Raw genomic sequence first — 24,729 nt, 5'->3', positions numbered from 1 at the left:
GCCAGAGGCTATCGACCTCGCACTTGGGGGGCAGATGACACGGATACAAGAGGATCTGACAGAGATAGAACAGGCGCTCACGGCCTTGGACAGGGACCAAGTGGTCCTAGCAGGGCAAGTTCCCGACCAAACAAGCATGGAAGCGGAGGGAAAGGAATATCAGGAGTTCATGAGGGTGCGGGCTGGCATTGAGGGAAAGCAAATTGCCCTGCAAGACAAAAAAGGAGAGAAGCAAGAGGCCCTCCAGAAAGTACAAGAGGCTGTAAGGGAGAGAACGCAGACCAGATCACAGACGAAAGACAAGCAAACCCCTATCCGCATGGCTCCTATAATAATAAGAGGACAGGATCTGGAATATCACCCCCTGAAGGCGTCGGACATGACACAGGTGACTGAGAAATTGCCGCCCCTCCAGAATGGGGCCAACCCTTGGATTGCCCAACTGGAGGAGTTGATGGTCGGCACAGAAATGGCAATGGGGGATGTCAAGAAAATATTGACAAACATGATGGGATTAGACGGCATGGAAAAGATACTGGAGATGGCTCGCCTGCATGGCCATGTGGGGACTGGAGCGCATGATGCAGACCTGTTCACAGCGTACAGGGGAGTAATGTGGGCGGCCCTACGAGAAGCCTATCCAACGAGACTGCACGCAGACCAAATTCAGATTGGTACTTTGGAGACAACAGTGCACCCCAGGCTGTACGTACGACAAGCCTATGCCGCGTGGAAGAACACAACTGGTCAGGAGGCGGGACTTGACCCTATGCATGAAGCCTCATTAAGAGCCAAGATTGAAAACGGCCTCCCCCTAGAGGTAAGACAGAGATTGGCCGAGGTGGTGTCATTGTCAAGGATGGCGCTGGACTTATATATTGATCAAGTAGAGCATTACGTTGACCTGTATCGGAAAAAAGAGCAAAGAGCAAAGGAGAAGGATACGGAGCAACAACGTAAGATCATGTATCAACAGCCAACTGATGCAGTAAAGGTAGTGGAATACCTTCAAGCCTTAGTCCAGGCCCCACAACCAAGAGGGGGGACAGGCTATGAAGGGGAACCACAGGGACAGAGACGGGATCAAGTGGGAACACAAGGGGGTTATGCGCCAGACCAACAACAGAGGTCGAGAGGAGCAGTCGGGTGGCAACCACGAGGAAGAGGTGGAGGCAGAGGCCGGAATCCGGATGGATTCCCGGTGCGGAAGGTGGTGTGTTGGACGTGTGGGGAACCTGGTCATATCGCACGGGAATGTGGACAGGCTTGTCAACCCAGAGGGGGAGACCAGGAAAGAACTTGGCAAGACCAAGGTCAACCCCGAGTCCAAGACCAGAATGCGAACAATGGCCCGGTAAATCCATCAAGAGGGCCATATGAACCACTATGAAGAGGCCCAGAGAGTCCAATGGGGAGGTGTCAGCTGTCAGTGTCGTCTTTAAGGGAGGAGCCTATGGTGTGCGTAACGGTGAATGACAAATCTGTCAAGATGATGGCAGACACCGGCGCGGCCTACACGGTAGTACAACCCCAAGACGCGACGCACCTAACCATGTCCGGTCGATATGTACGGACAATTGGATTTGAGGGAGTAAACCAGCTGACGGCTGTTACCGAACCTGTGACTCTGAGATATCAAGGCAGGGAAGCGACTCTCCCTGTGCTGGTCTCGGAAAGCACACCTATTAGCTTACTCGGCCGAGATGGGCTGGGGTTACTGGGGATGGACATTAAATGTACTGCGGAGGGTTGCGTGATAGCCGAACGAGAAGACCAGTACTATCAGATGGTACAACGAATTGACAGTCAACCACCAGAGATCTATTGTTTAGGGGGACTGGACCAAGAGCTACTTGGCCCCGCCTTACAATGGGAGAAATTTATCACTGCCAATATGCCTGAAGCAAGGGATCCAAAGACCCCCTATCATTGCACTCTGCAGTATCATAGAGATGCAAACTCGTCACAGACTAAGGAGTGGCTGAGGGTGCAACCTGACAAAGTACAGCTGAATGCTACCAATATCATATTGAGGCCACGGGGAGCAGCGTTACGTATTGCACGGAGCGACTATCTGCTTAAAGAACACGGCATTATGGATAGTGTTCCCCATGTGACTTTGAAGGTAATCAGCTCATGTGATCAACAACACATAGGCGAAATGATGAAAAAAGCTGAAGGGATAGAATTTGAACAGATGAAAGAAAACAAACGGATCTGGATAAGCCCTGATAAAAGGTTTATTAAGATCATGGTTCAAGGCACAGGGATGGGGCGTCCCCAAACTGTGCAATTATCCCAAGAGACACTGGGAGAACTCCCTAATCCTAATGCACCAAGCCTCCAAGAGGACATGATGGAGGCGGTGCCTGAGACGCTGTGGGCAAAGAACAGCACTGACATTGGACTAATCAAGTCCGCTCAACCTGTGAAGGTGGAGCTTAGACCGGGGGCCACCCTGCCTTGGAAGAACCAGTATCCATTGAAGGAGAAAGCGGTGGCTGGAATCGAGCCACAAATTAAAGGACTTTTAGCCGCAGGAGTCTTACGGAAAACAACTGATCCCCGGAGCAACACGCCGTTGCTACCCGTGGAGAAGCCTGATACCTCTTACCGGCTGGTGCATGATCTAAGAGCTATCAACGAGGTGTTACTTGACTATCCATCAGATGTCCCCGACCCCCATGTGCTATTGACATTTATCCCGTCGAAAGCTAAATACTTTACGGTTATAGATTTGTGTAGTGCATATTTTAGTGTGCCCTTGAGCGAGGAGTGCCAGCATTTTTTTGGTTTTACTTATAAGGATGAATATTATGAAATACTAGGATCCCGCAGGGACTAAAGCATTCGCCACACATATTCAACAAAATCCTAAGGGAGGATTTAGAGGGGTTGGATAAAGTCGTGACCTCTAGGGTCATTCAGTACATGGATGATCTGATACTGTGCGCGGACGATCAGGAAACATGTCATCGCGATTCCGTGAAACTGTTGCAACTGTTGGCGGAAAACGGCCATAAAGTGTTGTTGAAAAAGTTGCAATATTGTAAACCTAAAGTGATCTATTTAGGACAAACAATTTCACAGGGCCATCGGGCTATTTCAGAAGAACATTTGGTGGCCATAAGGACGGCGCCCAAGCCTGTGACGGTACGACAGCTAATGGGATTTCTGGGTATAATGGGGTACAGCTCTCCCTGGGTCGAGAACTATACGGAAATAATGAAACCATTGAGAGAGATGATGAAAGAAACGGGCGTTGATAAACTGAGCAGTAAAGTGGTATGGACCGAAGATGGCTCACGGGCATTCGAAACAATCAAGTCCCGACTGTTAGAGGCGCCGGCCCTGGCTTTGCCTAACTATACCAAGAAATTCATACTCTACGTCTCTTCTTCACCAGATCAGAAGCAGGCGTGTGCGGTGTTGGCCCAGAACACAGGGGTGGGGGCGCGACCGCAGCCGATGGCGTACTACTCAATTGCCTACTCGGAAGTAGAGATGGGGATGGCTCCATGCTACCGAGAAATGGCTGGAGTTTATACGATGTACGAAAAAGCCGCAAGTATTATGATGGGATATCCAGTGGATATCATGGTGAGGCATGACTTAAAGAGTCTGTTGGAGTCCGGTAAATATGCACTAACGATGCCTCGCATTAAACACTACTACAGACTTTTGGAACAGGAAGACGTGACGCTGGTCAGGTGTTCCATAACGAACCCGGCAGCGGACATCCCTACGCCTGAGGATGGAGAACCCCACGACTGTTTAGTCGAAGTCGAGAGGTACTCTAAACTCAGAGCAGACTTGCAGGCGTTTCCATTTAGCAGTCCAGATCTGGAATTATGGACTGACGGCTCTTGCTATCGTGTTGGCGAGGGACTAAAAGCAGGTTACTCCGTGGTAAGGTCACAGGGCGAAGGATTTGTGGTAGAAAAAGCCGAAGCATTATCACAACCTTGTTCGGCCCAATTAGCAGAGTTGGTCGCACTGACGGAAGCATGTAACATGGCAGAGGGCAGAACTGTAAATATTCATACAGACAGTGCCTATGCTCACGGTACCGCATTTTTACATGGCACAGTGTGGAAAGGGCGAGGTTTTAAGAAAGCTGACGGAAGCGCCATAAAACATTGTAGTCAGATTAAACGGTTGTTAGAAGCAATTATGAAACCAAAGCAGATTGCGATAATCAAGTGTGCTGCCCACCAGTCAGACGAGTCAAAAATAACTCGAGGAAACAAAAGAGCAGACGAAGCTGCCAAGGAAGTGACAGGTGCCGACAGAGCAGGTAAGGTGTTGGTTATCACACACGGAGTTGAGTTAGAGGACAAGATAACCTACAAAGATGTTTTGACTTTCCAGGAGGAGGCTAGTCAGGTAGAACGGAACCTCTGGATAACCAGGGGAGCTTGTCAGGATGATTCAGGTTTGTGGCGCAACGTCAGTGGATTTGTGGTGGCTCCTGCTGGCCTGGTCGGACTGCTGATCCACACGGCTCACGACTTTTGCCATGCGCACAGAGGAGAGGTAAGGAGAAAAATCAGAGAATATGGCTTTTGGGCGCCAGATTTGAACAGTCAAATTGATCATGTGATACAGAGATGTGTAATATGTTTGAAAAACAATATACGTAAGGGGATTAGTGTGTCACCAGGACATATCCCCACGCCCAATGGCCCAATGCGAGACCTTGTAATTGATTACATTGACATGATTAAGCCCATTAATCAGAAGAGATATATTCTTGTCGTTGTCTGTCGTTTTTCAAGGTGGGTGGAGGCGTGCGCCACCCGGCACAAGGATGCAGCATCAGTGGCTAAGTTCTTATGCCAAGAGGTAATTCCCCGTTTCGGAATAATGGACAGAATCGCGTCAGACAACGGAAAAGAGTTTGTCGACAAAACTGTACGTTTAATACTCCAACATTTAGGCATAAAACAGCGATTGGGGGCCGTTTATCATCCGCAGAGCCAGGGGATGGTGGAACGCATGAACGGGACGCTAAAAAACAAGCTGGTAAAGATCTGTCAACACACAGGACTGAATTGGTTGAACGCTCTCCCTCTAGCACTGTTTGCATGCCGGTCAAGCGAGGTTCGCGGACTGCGTACGGGATGATGTTAGGTCGCTGCATGGTAGTACCAGGTTTGCGCGCGACAGGCAAAGGTCCGAGTTTGGACATCCTGGACAACGACATGCGTGAGTACGTAAAATACATGTCAAAGATACACAAAAGTATTCTGGATCATGTCTCCAGTAGACAGGAGCATGAAACCGGGGATGAGGTGAATAGGCAGACTACACCTCAAATCATACCAGGCGACTACGTTTATGTTAAAGTATTTAGACGCAAGTGGTTTGGCGCGAGACGAGAAGGGCCATACAAAGTCGTTCGAGCCACCGAGAGGGCTTTACAAATTCAAGGATCGCCTATGTGGTTTCACGTTACTCATTGTGTAAAAGCAATCGATACGGACCAAGAATGGGAACCTGAACCACAAGACCTTGACGGTAAAACCGGGGCGTCGCAACCGTTACATGAAGGCGAAGTGAAAGCGGCGGAAGATGAAATTGGGGTGGCGCTAACCCCAAACGATGGGGAAGACCCGGATGATTATGGCGAGCCAGACCGAGGGGGCCACGATTGGCCACAAGTAGAAGATGAAGGTTTTTTACAGGAACCAGACAGAGGAGAAGATTATGAATTGGAACATAATAATTTCTCCTCTGTGGATTTGGAGAAGGTACCAGAAGAACCGGAGGAACCAGTGCTTAGCACAAGCCCGGAACGAGATACTCGACCAAAACGAGTCATCCAGAAGCCTCAACGGTATACATAGGCGAAAGAAGGGATAGTGTAACTGATAGGCCTTGGAGAGGGCGTGTATATATTAATTTTTCATTTTTCATTAGCTGAGCTCTTTCCTTTTTTAGAAATGTTTAGATAATAAATGCAATGTAAGGTCTTTTCTTTCAGAGTGGATTGCACAAAATAGACACGTTTGGTTAAAAAAACACATAAGTATAGTCTAAACCTGGTAATTGGTACGATCATCTTTTTGCATAAAGGGACGGACCTAGACTGAAGTGAAATTGATATAACTGATACATTGTGTATAACCTGCAAATGAGTGGAAAATTGTTAAACGGTGTGAGTGAATAGAGAACTGTGTAATTCTGTGGATTCATAGTCGGTCAGTGGAAGAGGGAGCTAATGTGGGTGTTGAGAGCAATTGATACTAACAAATATGGAAAATGAGTTAGAAGGATTCTGGAAATGTTTGGTTCTTAGGTAACTGGGCTAAACAGTAAGGTTAAGGTAATTGTAAACAGTTTGATTGAGAAAATACTAACAAGTATATTGGGGATCATTAATCCCCAAACCGGGGAAACTGTGGTAGTTTTCAGTCAAAGCAAACTGTTATATATTATTTTGTACAACACAACCAACGATTACAGAATGGCAACAGGAACAGGTACTATACACTCACAATTTCTCCCCTCATCTCCCCTCTCTCTGTAAAACAACGAGGTATAGACACACATCTCTGACTTGGTACAAGCAGCTGCCTGTCTCAGATTTCCTCCTCAATGGGGGAAGATGAGACATGCAGGCGCTGATTAAGTGAGAGACAGTGGCTGTTTGATCTCCTGGGAAAGTCAACAAATGTGTGGTTTTACAGCTCTGAGATCGACCAAGCGACTAGAGATCCATCTGGTCAGACAGATTGAATATACAAAGATACTAAAGAAACGGCCTTATAAGGCGCCAGACAAGCTCCACTAAGGGGGGCTGCTGTCTCCTCTAAGACAAAGGACAGCAGATGTAAGAGATCAAAGAGAGACCGTTTGAGTCCACTCTGTGACCTAATAGGGCATCTTGAACTGCGGGAAAAACGCCCAGTAATAAATTCAGTCTTAAACGTCACTGTAGGGCTTAGCCTATTGAGAGCTAAAACAAGTGTTCTCCAATTAGAAAGCTCGATGCGAGTTCTTGGATACGCCCGCCTGTCGTAACATTAGAGGCGGAGCTTAGATTTGAATATGACAAACTCCTCGATGGGAGAGGAAGACACAAACCCCACGAGACCAGACCAGGAAACAACTAGCAGAATACACACTCTTTTTCTCCACTAGATATTGAGGAAACCACGAGCAGAAAGACGGCCCCGCAACTACCATCTTGGAGAAGCCGAGACGTGAGAATGTTTATAGACAAGCTTTTTTATTGAGAATTTAGTCTGAATTCTACGATCCTCCGGCATATTGGATGCATCTCGTAGGTTCATTGCACATATTTCTTTTGTAACATCTGTTGAAATCCTTTTTCATTAAAAACGGATTCTCTTCAAACTGCTCGGAACTCGATTTCTTCAACCGCCGCGCCGTGTACTAGCAGAAACCATCATATACATGGTTATCTGCAATTGTAGCTCAGTAGTACTTCAAAGAGCTTTTTAAGGTTTAAACACAACGCAGGGTACGAAGGTTAAGCTAGGAAGATACTACATGTCCCACGGGCACGCCGTGATTCCGATCCGCGTGAAAATATTCACGGCCATAGAGGAGACCGTGGGACACCTTTTTGCAACCGAATATGTGTCTCGAATTTGCTCCCACGCGGCGCGCAAAATCGCGCAAGGAAAAATCGGACCAAAAATTAACCAATGCTCCAGCAGTATTAATGACCCTGATGTAAACAAGACAAACGTCTTTCTCTGGTCTGCATCCCCTTATACAATTGTGTGTATTGAGCCGTATTGTACCCATTCTGCAATCTGTTAAATAAATAAAAATAACTTTTGACTGGCCGCCGAGCCATACTGTAGTGTACATGGTGACTGCTTGACTTAAAAAAAATAAAAAAAAATAAAAAAAATATTATTAATAAAAATATTTAATAATTTTTTTTTTAATAATTTTTTTTTGGCTTCCCCTGTTATTTTACCCACGCGACGCCACTGCTCGTACTTGCCCGATACCTCTCGCGACAGCCGGCCAATACCACTTTACGGCGACGTGCCATGTGCAACGTAGCATGAGATGAATTGGGAGTAGGTGGGTGCGGTGTGCGGTGGAGCAATAACATGTCAGCAGTTTGGACATATTTTAAGATTTGCGATGCTGACCAGAGGAAAGCAGACTGCAAACTATGCTCTGCTAAAGAGGTGAAAATGTTTTTCATTTAACACAAGTTGTTGTGAAGGGCCAGATTAAACCGAATATATATATTTATTATATATATATATTTAATTGTATTTGTATATTCTCTAATATTCCCTGATATCCCTTGTATATTCCTTGTACAATATGCATTGAATATCCATTCTAGCCTACTGAACATCCCATAATAGTCTCCATTCTACTATTGGTCGAGACCTTGGTGCCAGGCTGCCATACCCCCCAGACCCAGTTCAAACGTACCGCTCAACATGTACGAACAAGTCCTAGTTCCGCGTAGGAATCTGGCTACCGCACCACTAATGGGACTATTTGTTCATAGTGCGTATATATACTGCGCTACTAAAGTAGGACTTCCTTTTCAGTCCAGTTTCTTACCCTCCAATAGAGTCACAGACGTAAAGCCTCCCCGCGACGCCACGTGTGGGAGTAAGGCCAAGTTCGGCCTACCATCGGTATTGAGACATCGTGTATATTAATATTTGAATAGTCATATTTGGCACTATATCGTCGAGTTGGACGTAGTCTATTAAGCTAATAATAGTCTGTTAATATATAGTGCTTCGTGCGGTGAGAATACTACCGTAGTCAGCACCCCATCGTTTCGGGCAGAAAACTGGCTGTTTATCCAGGATGATCGACCCCATGTGAGATTGCACCCGAGGAGCCCCAGAGCCGACGAGCGAGTGGACCTGTATACCGGATTATTCTACCGACGACAGCCCGCCTTCCCAGGCACGGATTATGCTTTGTATACGTTGATTATTCCATGGATAAAGACCCCAGACACTGCCGTGTGTTGGAACCCCCCCCCCCCCTGGAGAGGACGCAAGGTGAGGAGACGCTCTGCAAGACGAGGTCGCTTCACGTCTCTCCTCCGTGGACCGGAGGACGCCGGCCCACAAAGAGTCCATCTGCTTTCATCTGTGGTCCAAGGATCGCCGGCGCATTGAACGGCACTACAGTGGGTTCACCTGGGATACCCTTGGCCGGATGAGGCAGCCGGACTCTACCCCCCCCCCCCCTTCCTACTCCTGTCGGCTTACAAGCGACCGGATTACCCCCCCCTAGTGTATCCAGTCTATAATCATTGAAGTATCATTGCTGTTATTCCTTAACTATTCCAGGTCGTATATGTACCACCTGCGCCTTCAGAGATTGGACATTCTCTATTGATATACCGACGAATACTCTTGCCATAAAAGTGCATACTAATTCCCATTCATAAATGTGATTGATTTGATTAAGTGCTTGCTCTACACACCATCGCTGTGTAGAAATAAAGACCTATTTCTAATTCGTACATTTGTGTTGGATCCGTTTCATCTACGTGACAGTGTTCATCATAATATATTTATGCCGAGTACTGGGTGGCCGAATATTAAGTACAAAGGTAGTGGTAGTAAGTATCATATCTAGTAATACAGTCAGGGAATTGTACCCCTCAGTTACAATTGGTCCTTCGAGCCGGAGGGTAATTAGTGTAATATTAATATAGTGTTATTAATATTGAAATGGCCTATGATGAACACTCCACGAAACGATCCTCCTAACCAACGCCCGCAGCGCGAACGACGGCTCCCTCAGTACTTAGAGGCTTACGCTGTCAGTCAACAACCTAGTCTTCTACTAACAGTAAACGCGGTAAAACTAGAAAGTAAAAGTATGTCTAACCCCAACGCCCAGACTACCCCGACCATAGAGGCCCCTACGGGTTCTAATGTAACTGACCAAGTTCACGGTGGGGACCAGTGGGAACCAGACATGACTTCACACCCCGCCAGTACTGAAGAAGTAGTCCCCGATGAGTCCCGGGAGGAATACAACGCTACCGAGAGAGAACTCGGCACGGAAGAAGACGGGGAGAGCACCGTGGAGATAGAGCTCCAAGGCTCCGCAAGGAGTACCCCGAGGGAAGGCTCCCCTATACAACCGCCTTCTCCCAGCGAGGCAGAGAGGACCCTACAGCAGGCCTTCCTCATCAGCCTGAACGCCGCTGCTGAACGCGACCGACTGCAGATCCAGCAGCGGAGCGAAGAAGAGCATATACGTCTAGAAATAAGACGCATTCAGAGAGAAGAGAATGTGGCCCGAGACCGAGCAGACAGCCAGCGAGCAGCTGCTGGTGCTCTACGGGACGCAGAGCGCGACAGACAGCAAGCGCAACTAATAGAACAGCTGATCAGAAGGACAACACCCTCTCCCTCCGCCAGAGGCTCCAGGAACTCGTCTAGACACACCTCCAGGGCGGCATCCCCTAGCCGAGTAAACAACCCTGAACTTGACCAACAGACGAGGTCTATACCCCCCACAGACCGCCTACCCCCACCGGTCCAAGCGAGACCTAGCAACCGGGAAGGAGCAGCATATCCTGCGGAGAGGCTAAACCAGAGACTACAAGCACTGGATGACCTAACTGAAGACGAAGAGGAAGAGGAGGAGAACCACGCCCGACGACAGCACAGTACTCTACCGGACCAGGAGGTCCGGTACAGCCCAGGCTATACTCCTGCGGAGCTGCGCTACAGACCCCCGACTCTATACACGGGTGAGCACGACGCACGACCCGCACCGAGGAACAGCACCTGGACAAGCGGGCCATGGTACACTGCCGGTACCAGCCCATACCAAGGAGCGGGAGGAGACTCGCCTAGGAGGCCTCTCCCCCAACGCTCGCCGATGTATCCACAGTCAGCGTCATACATTGGCACGCCTATGGTACCCGACTTCACCCAAGAGAACCGGGCCCAGTATACAGAACTCCGCATGTGTCTGGAGACCATGTTGGTGGATGTATTGGATGAACGCCATAAATACGCCATCCTACTGAAGCACTTAAAGGTACCCCGCGCACATAATATAGCGCTCGCCTACGCGACTTCCAACACCCCATACACAGCAGCGCTGGTAGCATTGGACCAGAGGTATGGGCGCATATGGGATTACGTGATCCAGGAGATCCGACACATCGACCGCTTACCCCCAGCAATAGACAATCGAGCACTGGACGACCTGTCCATCAGAGTGCAGTCCCTGGTAGGGATGTTGGGAGCGCAGAGAGAGAAGGGGAGGCATGAACTTTACGCCAACTCAAATGTGGAAAGGATCTTGGAGAAGCTGCCGCCCGCTCGACAGGAGCGTTTTAGGCGACAGAGACCACAGAGACCCGAATGGCCCCGAACCGAACCTCCTCGATCTAGCAGACTTCCTGGCGAGAGAAGTCAGCAGCCTACGGCTAGATACATTCGGACGGAGCACCCCTGGCTCCAGAGAAGGAACCAGACGACTAAATGATGGAAGAAGATCGGTGACTGTGATGCACCAATCGGAGTCAGTACCGAGCAGCAGGAGCCACAGTACCCCCTCCAGAACGGAGAAGTGGAAGATAGTGTGCCCCTACTGTGAGAAAGAACACTGGCTAGCGCAATGTGACTCCTTCCCCAAGCTGAACGCGGAGGAAGCAAGTCAATGGATAAAGTCCAACAAGCGCTGTTTTCGCTGTGCGCGCCCACACATGGCAGCCGAATGCCGCTTAAAGAAAAGGTGCACCAAGTGCGATGGAGCCCATCTGGACATACTTCACGACAGTAACAGACGGCGCCCTTCACCCGCACCATCCAGCAGCAAAGCGAGCGTCATGTACATCGATCCCGCCAGCAGCAGTGGAGCCAGAGTACTCCTAAAAGTAGTGCGTGTGACACTAAGCTACCAGAATAAAGTCCTGGACACTTACGCCGTCCTCGATGACGGGTCAGAGAAGACCCTTCTGCTCGCCTCCGCTGCGGCCCAGCTAGGGCTGCGGGGAAGCGAAACCCAAATGACAATTCGGACAATAAGACGAGATTTGAAGACGATAAAGGGCGAGAATGTCTCATTCTCTATCGCAGCAAGCGGCCAGCCTGAGCGACGGTACCAGATTACAGACGCTTTCACCAGCCAAGATATAGGACTGTCGCGGTACACATACCCCGTCGCCAAGCTGATGGAGAAATATGCACATCTGCGCAAGTTACCGATCCCGCTCATAGACAATGCTATGCCGACCCTGTTGATAGGCTCCGACCATGCAGACCTCATTGTCCCGATAGACCGGGTTCATACCGGACCCCGAGGCTGTCCTGCAGCAGTCGAGACCCGTTTGGGATGGACTCTCCAAGGCCCGCTCGCCAAATCTCTCAACCGAAGTACAGCCACTAGATGTCTCCACTCCCGAGTCACAGAGGGAGAAACCGCACTCCTGCAACACGTAGAGCGGTTATGGACCTTGGAACAAATGCCCTTTAAGAACGGAAAGAAAGACATTCGCTCTAAAGATGACATTTACGCCATTCACCTCCTCGAGACAGGGACCAAGAGAGTCCCGGTCAACAGCGTTTTGAGATACGCCACGCCACTCCTGCGGCGAGAAGGAATGCCTACTTTCCACGCCAAGACAGACGCCACAGAACGGTACCTGCTGAACACGGAGCGGCGCTTAGCCAAGAACCCCGCCCAAGAGAGTGTATACCGCGCTGAGATTGAGAAGCTCATCACAGCGGGACACGTCACAAAGATGGACATTAAAGAGGCTGACCAGACCACTGAATCGTGGTACGTGCCTCACCACAAGGTCCATCACAACGGTAAAGACTGCATAGTATTTAACTGCAGCTACCAGATCGGATCCCAAAATCTGAATAAAGAGTTACTGCCCGGTCCCATACTCGGCCCCTCCCTACTCGGCGTTCTACTCCGCTTCCGCCAGGAAAAGGTGGCCATCAGCGGGGACATTAAAGGAATGTTCCTGCAGGTGAGATTAGTAGAGGAGGACAAGCCCCTGTTACGGTTCCTATGGAGAGAGAAGCCAGGAGATGAGCACCCAGCCATCTACCAATGGGAAGTCCTCCCCTTCGGAACGACGTGCAGTCCCTGCTGTGCTACATTTGCACTACAGAAACATGTAGCAGAGGACCCAGCAGCGGACGAAGAGGTCCGACACAGCGTAAAGAACAGCTTCTACGTAGACAACTGTCTACAAAGCCTTTCAACCCAGGAAGAAGCCGAGGCTCTCCTGATTAAACTCCGCGCCTCATTGATCAAAGGCGGCTTTGATCTCAGGCAGTGGGCCAGCAGCGATCCGCAAGTACTGCGCAGCCTCTCCTCCGAGGACAAGGCAGCCAGCAGCGAGACCTGGATGGCTACAATCCCGGGAGAAGCCCAGGAGATGACCCTGGGATTGGTGTGGCGATTCAAAACAGATTCGCTTCACTACAGACACAAGCCCCTGACTACGGCGCAGGGAAGGCCGGCGGCGGCGCCGACCACCAGACGGAGTGTGTACACAACACTCGCCCGACAATATGACCCGCTAGGATGTATTCTACCGTACACCACCAGGGCAAAAATGATTGTACGAGCATTGTGGGACAAGGACCAGGGCTGGGACGACCCCATTCCCGCACACCTTGCATCCACCTGGAGAGAGTGGGAGATGGAGCTCCACTCACTCCCAGGCGTTAATATGCGCCGAAGCTACTTCCCACCCACGGTGAGGCCAGAGACATGTAAAATGGACTTACACGTCTTCAGTGACGCCTCAGAGGTCGCATACGGATCAGTAGCCTACTTGCGGGCCCAAGAAAAGGGGGGAGAGATCTACACAGCATTTGTCCTCGCCCGCTCGAGAATAGCCCCACGCAAGCAACAATCTATCCCACGTCTAGAGCTCTGCGCAGCCCTAGCCGGAGCGCACCTAGCCACGCTCATCCAACGTGAGCTCACCATACCGGTGTCTAGAACAATCCTGTGGTCAGATTCCACGACAGTACTCGCCTGGATCAAATCGGACTCATGCAAGTACAAAGTCTTCGTGGGAGTCAGAGTCACCGAGATTCAAGACTTAACCGAAGAGTTAACCGGAGAAACAGAGTGGCGCTACGTTGATACAAAACAGAACCCAGCTGACGTCATCACCCGGGGAATGCCCCTAGATGACCTCACCCGTCGCAATGTCTACAGTGACGGCCCCGCATTCCTAAGACTCCCGGAAGGACAGTGGCCCATGCCTATCCCGAGGGAAGCAAGTCCAGAGGAGGTGGAAAATAAGAAGTCTGTGTTCTGTGGATTGAGCACCGTAGCTTCCACCGACCCTAACATAGACGATTGCACGTCCATAGAGAGTGCACAACAAAGAACATTCCTGCGGTACCACCCGGAGTGCAAGTCCCCCGCTGATATGTCAGCAGCTAACTACGAGGAAGCAGAATTGCTTCTACTGCAGCGAGCCCAGAGAGACTCGTTCCCCGATGAATTGGCCTGTCTACAGGGAGGAAAGCCCGTCCCATCCGACAGCAGATTAATTCATCTGGCCCCCGAGAGCGACGCTCATACCCTCATCAGAGTGGGTGGCCGCCTACGCAGAGCCCCCAATCTACCGGATGACATTAAATACCCGATCGTATTGAACAGCCGACACAAGGTCACAGAGCTGATTATAAAGAAATACGATGAGGATGTACATCACGCAGGAGCAGAAAGAGTCTTCGCGGAAATCAGACGTCGTTACTGGATCCTACAAGGAAGAGAGGCGGTACGACGCTTCCAGCGAACATGTCTAGACTGCCGCAAGTGGCGCGTGCAGCCCAGCATACCAAGGATGGCTGACCTTCCTCCATGTCGCCTCCGAATCGGTGACAAGCCATTCCACTCAACGGGTATGGACTGCTTTGGCCCGCTGCACATAAAGAAAGGAAGAGGAACCGAGAAGCGGTGGGGTATTGTATTCAAATGCATGACCACCAGAGCGATACACATCGAGCTTCTCCCGACCATGAGCACAGACTCATTCCTTATGGCCTTCCGTAGATTCACATCACGGAAAGGAAGACCGTCTACCCTATTGTCCGATCATGGGACAAACTTCAAAGGCGGCGAAAGAGAGCTGAGAGAGAGCTTCCAAGCTATGGGCCCAGAACTTAAGACCCACCTCGCTCCAGCACAGGTTGATTTCCAATTCAACCCCCCAAACGCACCCCACTTCGGTGGCACTTGGGAACGAGAAGTGCGCTCCATAAAGACAGCCCTGTACGCAGTACTTGGGGCCCAGACTGTGGCGGAAGAAGTCCTAATGACAGTCCTCACGGAGATTGAGGGAGTACTTAACTCGAAGCCCCTCGGATATGTCTCCAGTGATGTGGCGGATATCGACCCAGTTACCCCCAACACACTCCTGATGGGGCGGCTAGATCCCGCGTTACCCCAGACAATGTACCGGCCTGAAGAAGCGAACGGCCGACGAATGTGGAGGTACAGCCAAGTATTAGCCGACAAGTTTTGGAGCAGTTTCCTACTGCACTACCTACCGTCTCTACAGACCCGCCAGAAGTGGGTAAAGGAGAGAGACAATTTGACAGAAGGAACAGTCGTCATGATTATTGATCAATCACTGCCCAGAGCTATGTGGCCGGCCGGCCGCGTAAGCAAAGTGATCACCGGTGCCGACGGCAAGGTCCGAGCAGCTGAAGTGCTTGTCCAGGGTCGCACTTACACCCGTCCCGTGGCGAGGCTCATAGAACTGCCCCGACTCCCAGACACAATCGATGATGACCATGACCCTATAACCCTATGACTTTGTGAAGTTGACTGACCCCTACAGCAAACCCTTATGTGTAAATAGACAACGCGATTAATCTGTCTCTGCTTAACTGATTAGGTCTGGGACCAATCAGGGGGTGGCTGTTGTGAAGGGCCAGATTAAACCGAATATATATATTTATTATATATATATATTTAATTGTATTTGTATATTCTCTAATATTCCCTGATATCCCTTGTATATTCCTTGTACAATATGCATTGAATATCCATTCTAGCCTACTGAACATCCCATAATAGTCTCCATTCTACTATTGGTCGAGACCTTGGTGCCAGGCTGCCATACCCCCCAGACCCAGTTCAAACGTACCGCTCAACATGTACGAACAAGTCCTAGTTCCGCGTAGGAATCTGGCTACCGCACCACTAATGGGACTATTTGTTCATAGTGCGTATATATACTGCGCTACTAAAGTAGGACTTCCTTTTCAGTCCAGTTTCTTACCCTCCAATAGAGTCACAGACGTAAAGCCTCCCCGCGACGCCACGTGTGGGAGTAAGGCCAAGTTCGGCCTACCATCGGTATTGAGACATCGTGTATATTAATATTTGAATAGTCATATTTGGCACTATATCGTCGAGTTGGACGTAGTCTATTAAGCTAATAATAGTCTGTTAATATATAGTGCTTCGTGCGGTGAGAATACTACCGTAGTCAGCACCCCATCGTTTCGGGCAGAAAACTGGCTGTTTATCCAGGATGATCGACCCCATGTGAGATTGCACCCGAGGAGCCCCAGAGCCGACGAGCGAGTGGACCTGTATACCGGATTATTCTACCGACGACAGCCCGCCTTCCCAGGCACGGATTATGCTTTGTATACGTTGATTATTCCATGGATAAAGACCCCCGACACTGCCGTGTGTTGGAACCCCCCCCCCCCCCTGGAGAGGACGCAAGGTGAGGAGACGCTCTGCAAGACGAGGTCGCTTCACGTCTCTCCTCCGTGGACCGGAGGACGCCGGCCCACAAAGAGTCCATCTGCTTTCATCTGTGGTCCAAGGATCGCCGGCGCATTGAACGGCACTACAGTGGGTTCACCTGGGATACCCTTGGCCGGATGAGGCAGCCGGACTCTACCCCCCCCCCCCCTTCCTACTCCTGTCGGCTTACAAGCGACCGGATTAACCCCCCCTAGTGTATCCAGTCTATAATCATTGAAGTATCATTGCTGTTATTCCTTAACTATTCCAGGTCGTATATGTACCACCTGCGCCTTCAGAGATTGGACATTCTCTATTGATATACCGACAAATACTCTTGCCATAAAAGTGCATACTAATTCCCATTCATAAATGTGATTGATTTGATTAAGTGCTTGCTCTACACACCATCGCTGTGTAGAAATAAAGACCTATTTCTAATTCGTACATTTGTGTTGGATCCGTTTCATCTACGTGACAGTGTTCATCATAATATATTTATGCCGAGTACTGGGTGGCCGAATATTAAGTACAAAGGTAGTGGTAGTAAGTATCATATCTAGTAATACAGTCAGGGAATTGTACCCCTCAGTTACACAAGTCATTTGAGGAGTTTGCTAAAGCTAGCAGCAGCAGTACAAAACAACCAACTCTGGCGCAAACGCTGGTGAAGCGACAGAAGATGGCCAGAGAAAACCCATGGGCAGTGAAAATAACCAAAGTGCTTACCCAGAACATTGTGAAAAGACCCAATTCTTTTGTTCTCAGCTTAGAGAAAAACTGGAGAGGAAGAGCATAGATAGTACTCAGAGTAGTTTAATTAAGCTAAAACAGGCAGGGACGCGGGAAGTCAGTCAAAGTTGGGGGTGCTGAGATAACTCATAATATAACATCATATGCTCATGCGCATCATTCGTGATTTTCCATTCATTTGAAAGGTCAACATTTTACACTACAACAGACAGCAAACTTGAATACCAACATGTGGACAGTTCACACACGAAATGCAGCAGTTATTTTCCTAATCAGAAGACGATTTATTGTGGATTTAGATGCAGCAGGGTAGCAACAAGGCACTTAACCTTCGCGCACTGCGCACACAGTATCGTATAACAGATGAATATACATGAATAATCATAGGCATCTAACAGTCAGCACTAGTGACAATTTACACATTTTTGTGACAGAATGAATTGAACACACAGCAACCATATTAATAACGAGTAACTGGACTTTTCTCTAAGGCTGGCGGCCCGACGTCTATTGTTGTGACTAAGACAAAACAAGTGAGCATGCAGGAGAGATAATAAAAACATATTTGCCTACCTTAATTAAGAAGACGGTAGAACAGCGCCAGTTGTGCTCATGGGTGGTGGAAATAAACTCCCTCATGATAACACGAATGTCCAGTGAGTCCAGAACTTCACAGACCGAAAAGTCCAGCTCCAAAACAACAGTCTGTGCAGTATTTTGGTCTTTGGCAACAACTTGTTGTGAGAGCAGCGCATTAATCAGTGTTCGTTTTAATGCTGCCAGTTTGTTGACGGCCTCTGTGTGTTGATGGGACTTCTCATTAGAGATGTTCCTATACCATTTGTTCCTTCCCGATCCGATTCCGATACCTAAGCTTTGGGTATCAGCCGATACCGATACTGATCCGATACCAGTGCATACATTAAACAATTTTTTTTATATTATATAAATTATAAAACTATTTATTCAACAACAGGTGATTGTATAGATTAGTATTAGTATCATTAATTGACAACTATCTCAATGAGTTCACCCACGGAATGGTTGTTGGGACACTGGTTCCGCACGGACGTTATAGATTGTTGCACTTCCTATCCAGGCAGCTCCGTTTTCAGTTAGCTACTAGCCAGAGCCTGTAATGTGTATGTTGTGATTTTTAATGGCAATAAATATTCAACATTCTCTTTTGAGACTCCGCCTCAGACTCTTATCATTTGGCACTAAAAGCTAAACATTGTCACCGGCAGTGGCGGACTCAGGCTGTTTGATGGGCAGGGGCGAAAAGAAAAAAAGGGCACCTACTGCACAACATGGGACCCCATCAGTGAGCAAAAAGATATGATGCGTCATGTATGGTGAAATAGTCTTCATCCTTGATTAAGATTAACATTAGAATAACATAGACAATCCAGATTAATAGTATAACCACACCTCTATGATAAAAACACACAGAGAACAATACACCTTTCAAATGTTTATTTCACCTCATTGTCATGGTGATTGAAAAGTAGATTTATCATGGTGTTTGAAAAGTAAATTATCATGGTGTTTGAAAAGTGGATTTATCATGGTTGTAACTGAGGGGTACAATTCCCTGACTGTATTAATAAGTATGGTATCATTAAACCACTACCGTCTTATGTACATTACCATTACTACTGGCCATACAGTACACAGGTATCTTATGATGAACACTTCCCACAATGACTCGGTTCCACACAAAACTGGATTTAAGTATTTATTAGCAGCAATGATAGTACATAATATACTTTACTTTGGATGCGCTTATAAGGCAAAGGAATGTGCGTAGGCAAATCAATAACGTATGTCCATTCTCATATTACGCAGGAGATAATAATACAACCTGAATCTTAGGAATTATATCTATGGTACTCTGGGGAGGCAGCGGGAGATACTGGTAGGGGGTTCCCACCGGTTGTAAGCCAGCAGGGGGAGGAAATGTTCGAATGCAAAGTCTGGATCAACAGGGACTCAATAAGCTCCTGCTATGGGAGGCGGTATATTACTCAGCAGACGAAAAGCAGCAGCTGTAATCCAAGTATGCGTGCAGCATAGGTGAAAGCCGGCCAGCCTCTCCAAGAGACGGGCTCGAGTGATGTTCCTCACGTCACGGGTAAATCCCACACAGTAGTGGGGTGTAGACGATTCTTCTCCGCTCCAACATCCACAGGACCAAAGCAATAATCCAGCTGGAAAGGGCTCTGCGTTCACCGGTGTAGATTCTCCGGTGCGCGGTACTTCACATTAACTAGGTCGAACTTGACGTTATTCCACTAAGCTCTGACACTTTACTATCCTATTCGCACGCGGTTATAAGTGCTCTATTTAGATGCACGGTTGCTCACTTCACTTGGTCGTTGACTCGTGATGAAGGCTTTACTAGTAAGGAGTGAACGATACGTTGAACAAACGTATTAGGATAAGACAAGACTACTGCTGTATCCACCTGCAACGTATTTATACGTACAGTGAATAATCTAGTGCCAACCTTATTTCTGTCTCGTATTCCTGGGCAAAGCCGGGCATGTATAGACATGTCTTCGTGGTGACTTTGAACTCGGCATTGGGGGTATGGCCGTTGGCGCCTAGGGGATCGCTTCCAATAGGAGAACGAAATATTATGGTCTGTACTAGGTTAAAGGGATATTCCGTGTATATGTACAAAGAATACACAAGGGATATCAGACGATATACAAATATTATGCAATATATATCAAGTAGTAAATATATATATTCGGTTTAATCTGACCCTTTGTAACAGCCGCCTCCTAATTAGTCCCACCTAATTAGATAAGCAGAGACAGATTAACCGCACTGTCCACTACTCAATGTCTGTTGTGAGGGTAGGCAGTTCACAAAGTCAGGGGGTCATGGTCGTCATTAAGCGAGTCGGGGAGCCTTGGCCACTCTATCAGCCTCGCCACGGGTCGGTTGTATGTCCTCCCTTGGACGAGCACTTCTGCCGCTCTGACCTTTCCGTCGGCACCAGTGATCACTTTGCTTACGCGGCCGGCCGGCCACGCAGCTCGGGGTAGTGACTGGTCTATGGTCATGACGACTGGACGGGATGAAGGGGGGCTTAGGAGGAAGCGGGCCTGAGACTGCTTTGATCTGTGCTTGGCTGTGCCCCCTCCTCCTCCGTCTGTTCCTCCTGTTTGCTCTGTACCCCGTCTGAGGGGGGGCCGGTGCCGGCCGCCCGTCAAGGAGTCGCTTGGGGTGCTGGGTTCGAGGTCAGCTACGTCTGGAGCGCAGCTGAGGGGGGTGGAGTTCCGAACTCCCTCTGGTGCCCACGGTTCTCTCACAGGCCTCTCGCTTAATGTCAATAGCCTCTCAACGGGCTGTACGAGGGAGTGGCCGGTGTCGCTCGCCTTTGTGTGTAGGCAGCGTGTAGACGTGGGTTGACTGTCAAGTCCGTAGAGGGGACCCTGGAGAGTCCACCCCAGTCGGGTCTGAACCGCGACTGGGCATCCTTTGGGTCCGATGTGGGCCGCCTCAATTGGGAGAATGAGGTCCACGTGGTCGGAGCCGATGAGCAGGGTCGGTGTGGCGCCGTCGATAAGCGGTATAGGTAGTTGACGTAGGTGCACATACTTGGCCATCAGCTGTGGGATGGGGTAGGTGTACTGTGATAGGCCTATGTCATGGCTGGTGAAGACGTTGGTTATACTATACTGCTTCTCGGGCTGGTCCACCGCTGCTATCTTGAAGGAGACCTTCTCACCTTTTATGGTCTTCTGGTCCCTTCTGATGGTGCGTATTGTCATGGTACCTTTGGCACCCCGCAGGCCCAACTGGGCTGCTGCGGAAGCGAGGAGGAGAGTCTTTTCAGACCCATCGTCCAGGACGGCGTAAGTGTCCAGGACCTTGTCCTCGTAGCTCAGGAGCACTCTGACCACTTTGATGAGCACTCGGGGGGTCCCCCTATGCTGGTCAATGTGGAGCACACCTGTGCTTTGGATCGTCTGGGGTGGTGCCGACTCGCGGTCGTCCGAGTAGCACCGTGACTCCCAGTGTCTGCTGTAGCAGTCGGGACACCAGGGAGCGGTCTGGTGGATCTCTGGTACTGGTGCCACCGCCTCGGCATGGTACATTACCGCGACGGGCCCACTCTGTTGTCCTGTCGGACGCTTGTTGATGTCATGCAGGACCTCCAAGTGGGTGCCGCCGCACCTGCCGCACTTCTTCTTCAAGCGGCACACAGCTGCCATGTGGCTGCGCGCGCAGCTGAAGCAGCGGCGGTGGTCTTTGATCCACTGACTCACCTCATCCGTGGTCAGCTTGTTGAAATCGTCGCATTGATACAGCCGATGTTCCCCTTCACAGTACTGGCATTCAATCTTCCACTCCTCTTTTGTCGAGGGGGTGTCGTGGTTCTTGTGCTGCGGTACTGATTTGGCTTGGTGCATAACGGTCACCGACCGGCGGTTATCAGTTGATCCCCGAGGTCCTAGTCTTGGGCTTGGTCCACTCCATACGAACGTGTCTAGTCGTAAGCTGCTGACCTCCCTGGCGAGGAAATCAGACAAGTCTAGGAGGGATGCCTCTGGACCGTTGGGGTCGCGGTGGTCTCTCTGCCGCCGAAAACGCTCTTGTCGGGCGGGAGGGAGCTTCTCTAATATTCTCTCTACATTAGAGTTAGCGTACAGTTCGTGTATCCCTTTTTCCTTTTGGGACCCCAGCATCCCTACCAGGGACTGTACCTTGATAGAGAGGTCATCCAATGCTCTGTTGTCTCTGGCTGGGGGGAGACGGTCAATGTCTCTTATCTCCTGTATCACGTAGTCCCATATGCGTCCATAACGTTGGTCGAGGGCTACTAGAGCCGCGGTGTATGGGGTAGTAGAGTTGGAATATGCCAGCGCTATATTGTGCGCTCTGGGCACCTTCAGGTGCTTGAGTAGGATAGCATACTTGTACGTTTCATCCGGTACATCGGACATCATTGTCTCTAAGCACATTCGTAGCTCTGTGTACTGTGCTCTGTTCTCGTGTGTGAAGTCCGGGAACGTCGGTGTGCCAAGGTACGATGCCATGGATGGCTGGCACATCGGTGAGCGTTGGGGGAGAGGCCTCCTGGGCGAGTCTCCCCGTGCGTGTCGTCTTGGGCTGGTACTTGGTGGGTACCGAAGGTCGGGTACCCAGGTGCTGTTCCTCGGTGCTGACGGTGCGTCAAACTCACCCGTGAGTTGAGTCGGGGGTTTGTAGCGCAGTGCCTCGGGGCTGACGTCTGGGCTGTACTGGACCTCCTGGTCCAGAGTACGTTGCTGCTGGTCGGGGCTGTACTGGGCCTCCTGGTCCACAGTACGTTGCTGCTGGTCGGGGCTGTACTGGGCCTCCTGGTCCAGAGTACGTTGCTGCTGGTCGGCTTGACATTCCTCCTCTTCCTCCTCCTCCTCCTCCGCCAGGTCCTGGAGTCTTCTGTTCAGTCTCTCGGCGTGGTCCGGTTCTTCCCGGTTGCTGGGTCTCGTATGGACCGGCCGGGGAGGGGGTTCGGAGCCGTGGACAGGATCCTCCTGTTGGCGGGGTCCCGGGTCGCTTGGTCGGGTAGGGGAATGTGTCCTAGACCCTTGTAGTGACGATCTCCGGGAGCTCCGTGCAGAGCGGGGGGGTGTCGCCATGGCCATCAATTGTTCTACCATCTTCGCCTGCTGCCGGTCGCGCTCTGCTTCGCGCTGGGCATGGGCGGCGTCGCGCTCTGCTTCGCGGTGGGCATTGGCGGCGTCGCGCTGTGCATTGGCGCTGGCATGGCCGGCGTCGCGCTGTGCATTGGCGGCGTCGCGCTGTGCATTGGCGCTGGCATGGGCGGCGTGGAGCTGTGCATTTGCTGCGTCGCGCTGTGCATCGGCGCGGCTTCTTTCAATGTTCTCTTCCGTCTGAAGGCGTCTGGTCTCCAGTCTTATGCGGTCGTCTTCACTCCTTTGTTGCGCCTGGAAGCGCTCTCGCTCGGTTGCAGAATGTTCGCGTTCACGGAGGGCTTGCGCTTGGAGTTGCGCGTGAAGGCGCTCTCGTTGGTCTGCAGCTTGTTCGCGCTCGCTCGTCTGTTGCGCTTGAAGTCGATCGCGTTCGGTGGAGGCTGCCAGGGTGGCGATGAGTGCCTGCGCCAGCATCTTGTCCGCTTCGCTGGGGGAAGACACAGGCGGAGGTGATCGGCTTCTGGCAGTGCTCGTTGGAGATCCGTTCTCCTGTCGCGTACCGAGGAGATCCATCTCCTGGGTGCGCATCTCTTCTTGTGGTGGGTCGGGTTCCATCCCTGGAGGGCTTTCTTTATCCTGGAGCTCTCCGGGGACTACCTCGTCGACGTTGGTGGGGGGTAAAGTCATGTCGGGTCCCTCCTGGTCCCCACCGTGAGCTTGGTCAGTTATGTTAGAACCCACTAGGGTCTCTACTGGCGGGGTAGCCTGGTCGGTAGGGTTGGACATATACTATCCGCTTTAGTTATTTTATCCGCATTTAACTTCCTTTTAAAGCTAGGTATTGGACTGACAACGTAGTCCTCTAGGTGAAGAGGTGGCTGCCGTCTGTGCTCCGGGCGATCTAGCTTAGGAGAACCGTTTGTGGAGTGTTCATCATCGGCCATGTTAATATTAATATTATATTAATATTACGCTAATTCTTATCCGGCTCGAAGGACCAATTGTAACTGAGGGGTACAATTCCCTGACTGTATTAATAAGTATGGTATCATTAAACCACTACCGTCTTATGTACATTACTACTGGCCATACAGTACACAGGTATCTTATGATGAACACTTCCCACAATGACTCGGTTCCACACAAAACTGGATTTAAGTATTAGCAGCAATGATGGTACATAATATACTTTACTTTGGATGCGCTTATAAGGCAAAGGAATGTGCGTAGGCAAATCAATAACGTATGTCCATTCTCATATTACGCAGGAGATAATAATACAACCTGAATCTTAGGAATTATATCTATGGTACTCTGGGGAGGCAGCGGGAGATACTGGTAGGGGGTTCCCACCGGTTGTAAGCCAGCAGGGGGAGGAAATGTTCGAATGCAAAGTCTGGATCAACAGGGACTCAATAAGCTCCTGCTATGGGAGGCGGTATATTACTCCCTGGATCAGCAGACGAAAAGCAGCAGCTGTAATCCAAGTATGCGTGCAGCATAGGTGAAAGCCGGCCAGCCTCTCCAAGAGACGGGCTCGAGTGATGTTCCTCACGTCACGGGTAAATCCCACACA

The sequence above is a fragment of the Notolepis coatsorum genome, assembly GCF_963971535.1.
Source record: "Notolepis coatsorum genome assembly, chromosome: 5".
Lineage (NCBI taxonomy): Eukaryota > Metazoa > Chordata > Actinopteri > Aulopiformes > Paralepididae > Notolepis > Notolepis coatsorum.
The sequence above is the reverse complement of the archived record's forward strand: the minus strand, read 5'-3'. Positions refer to the sequence as shown.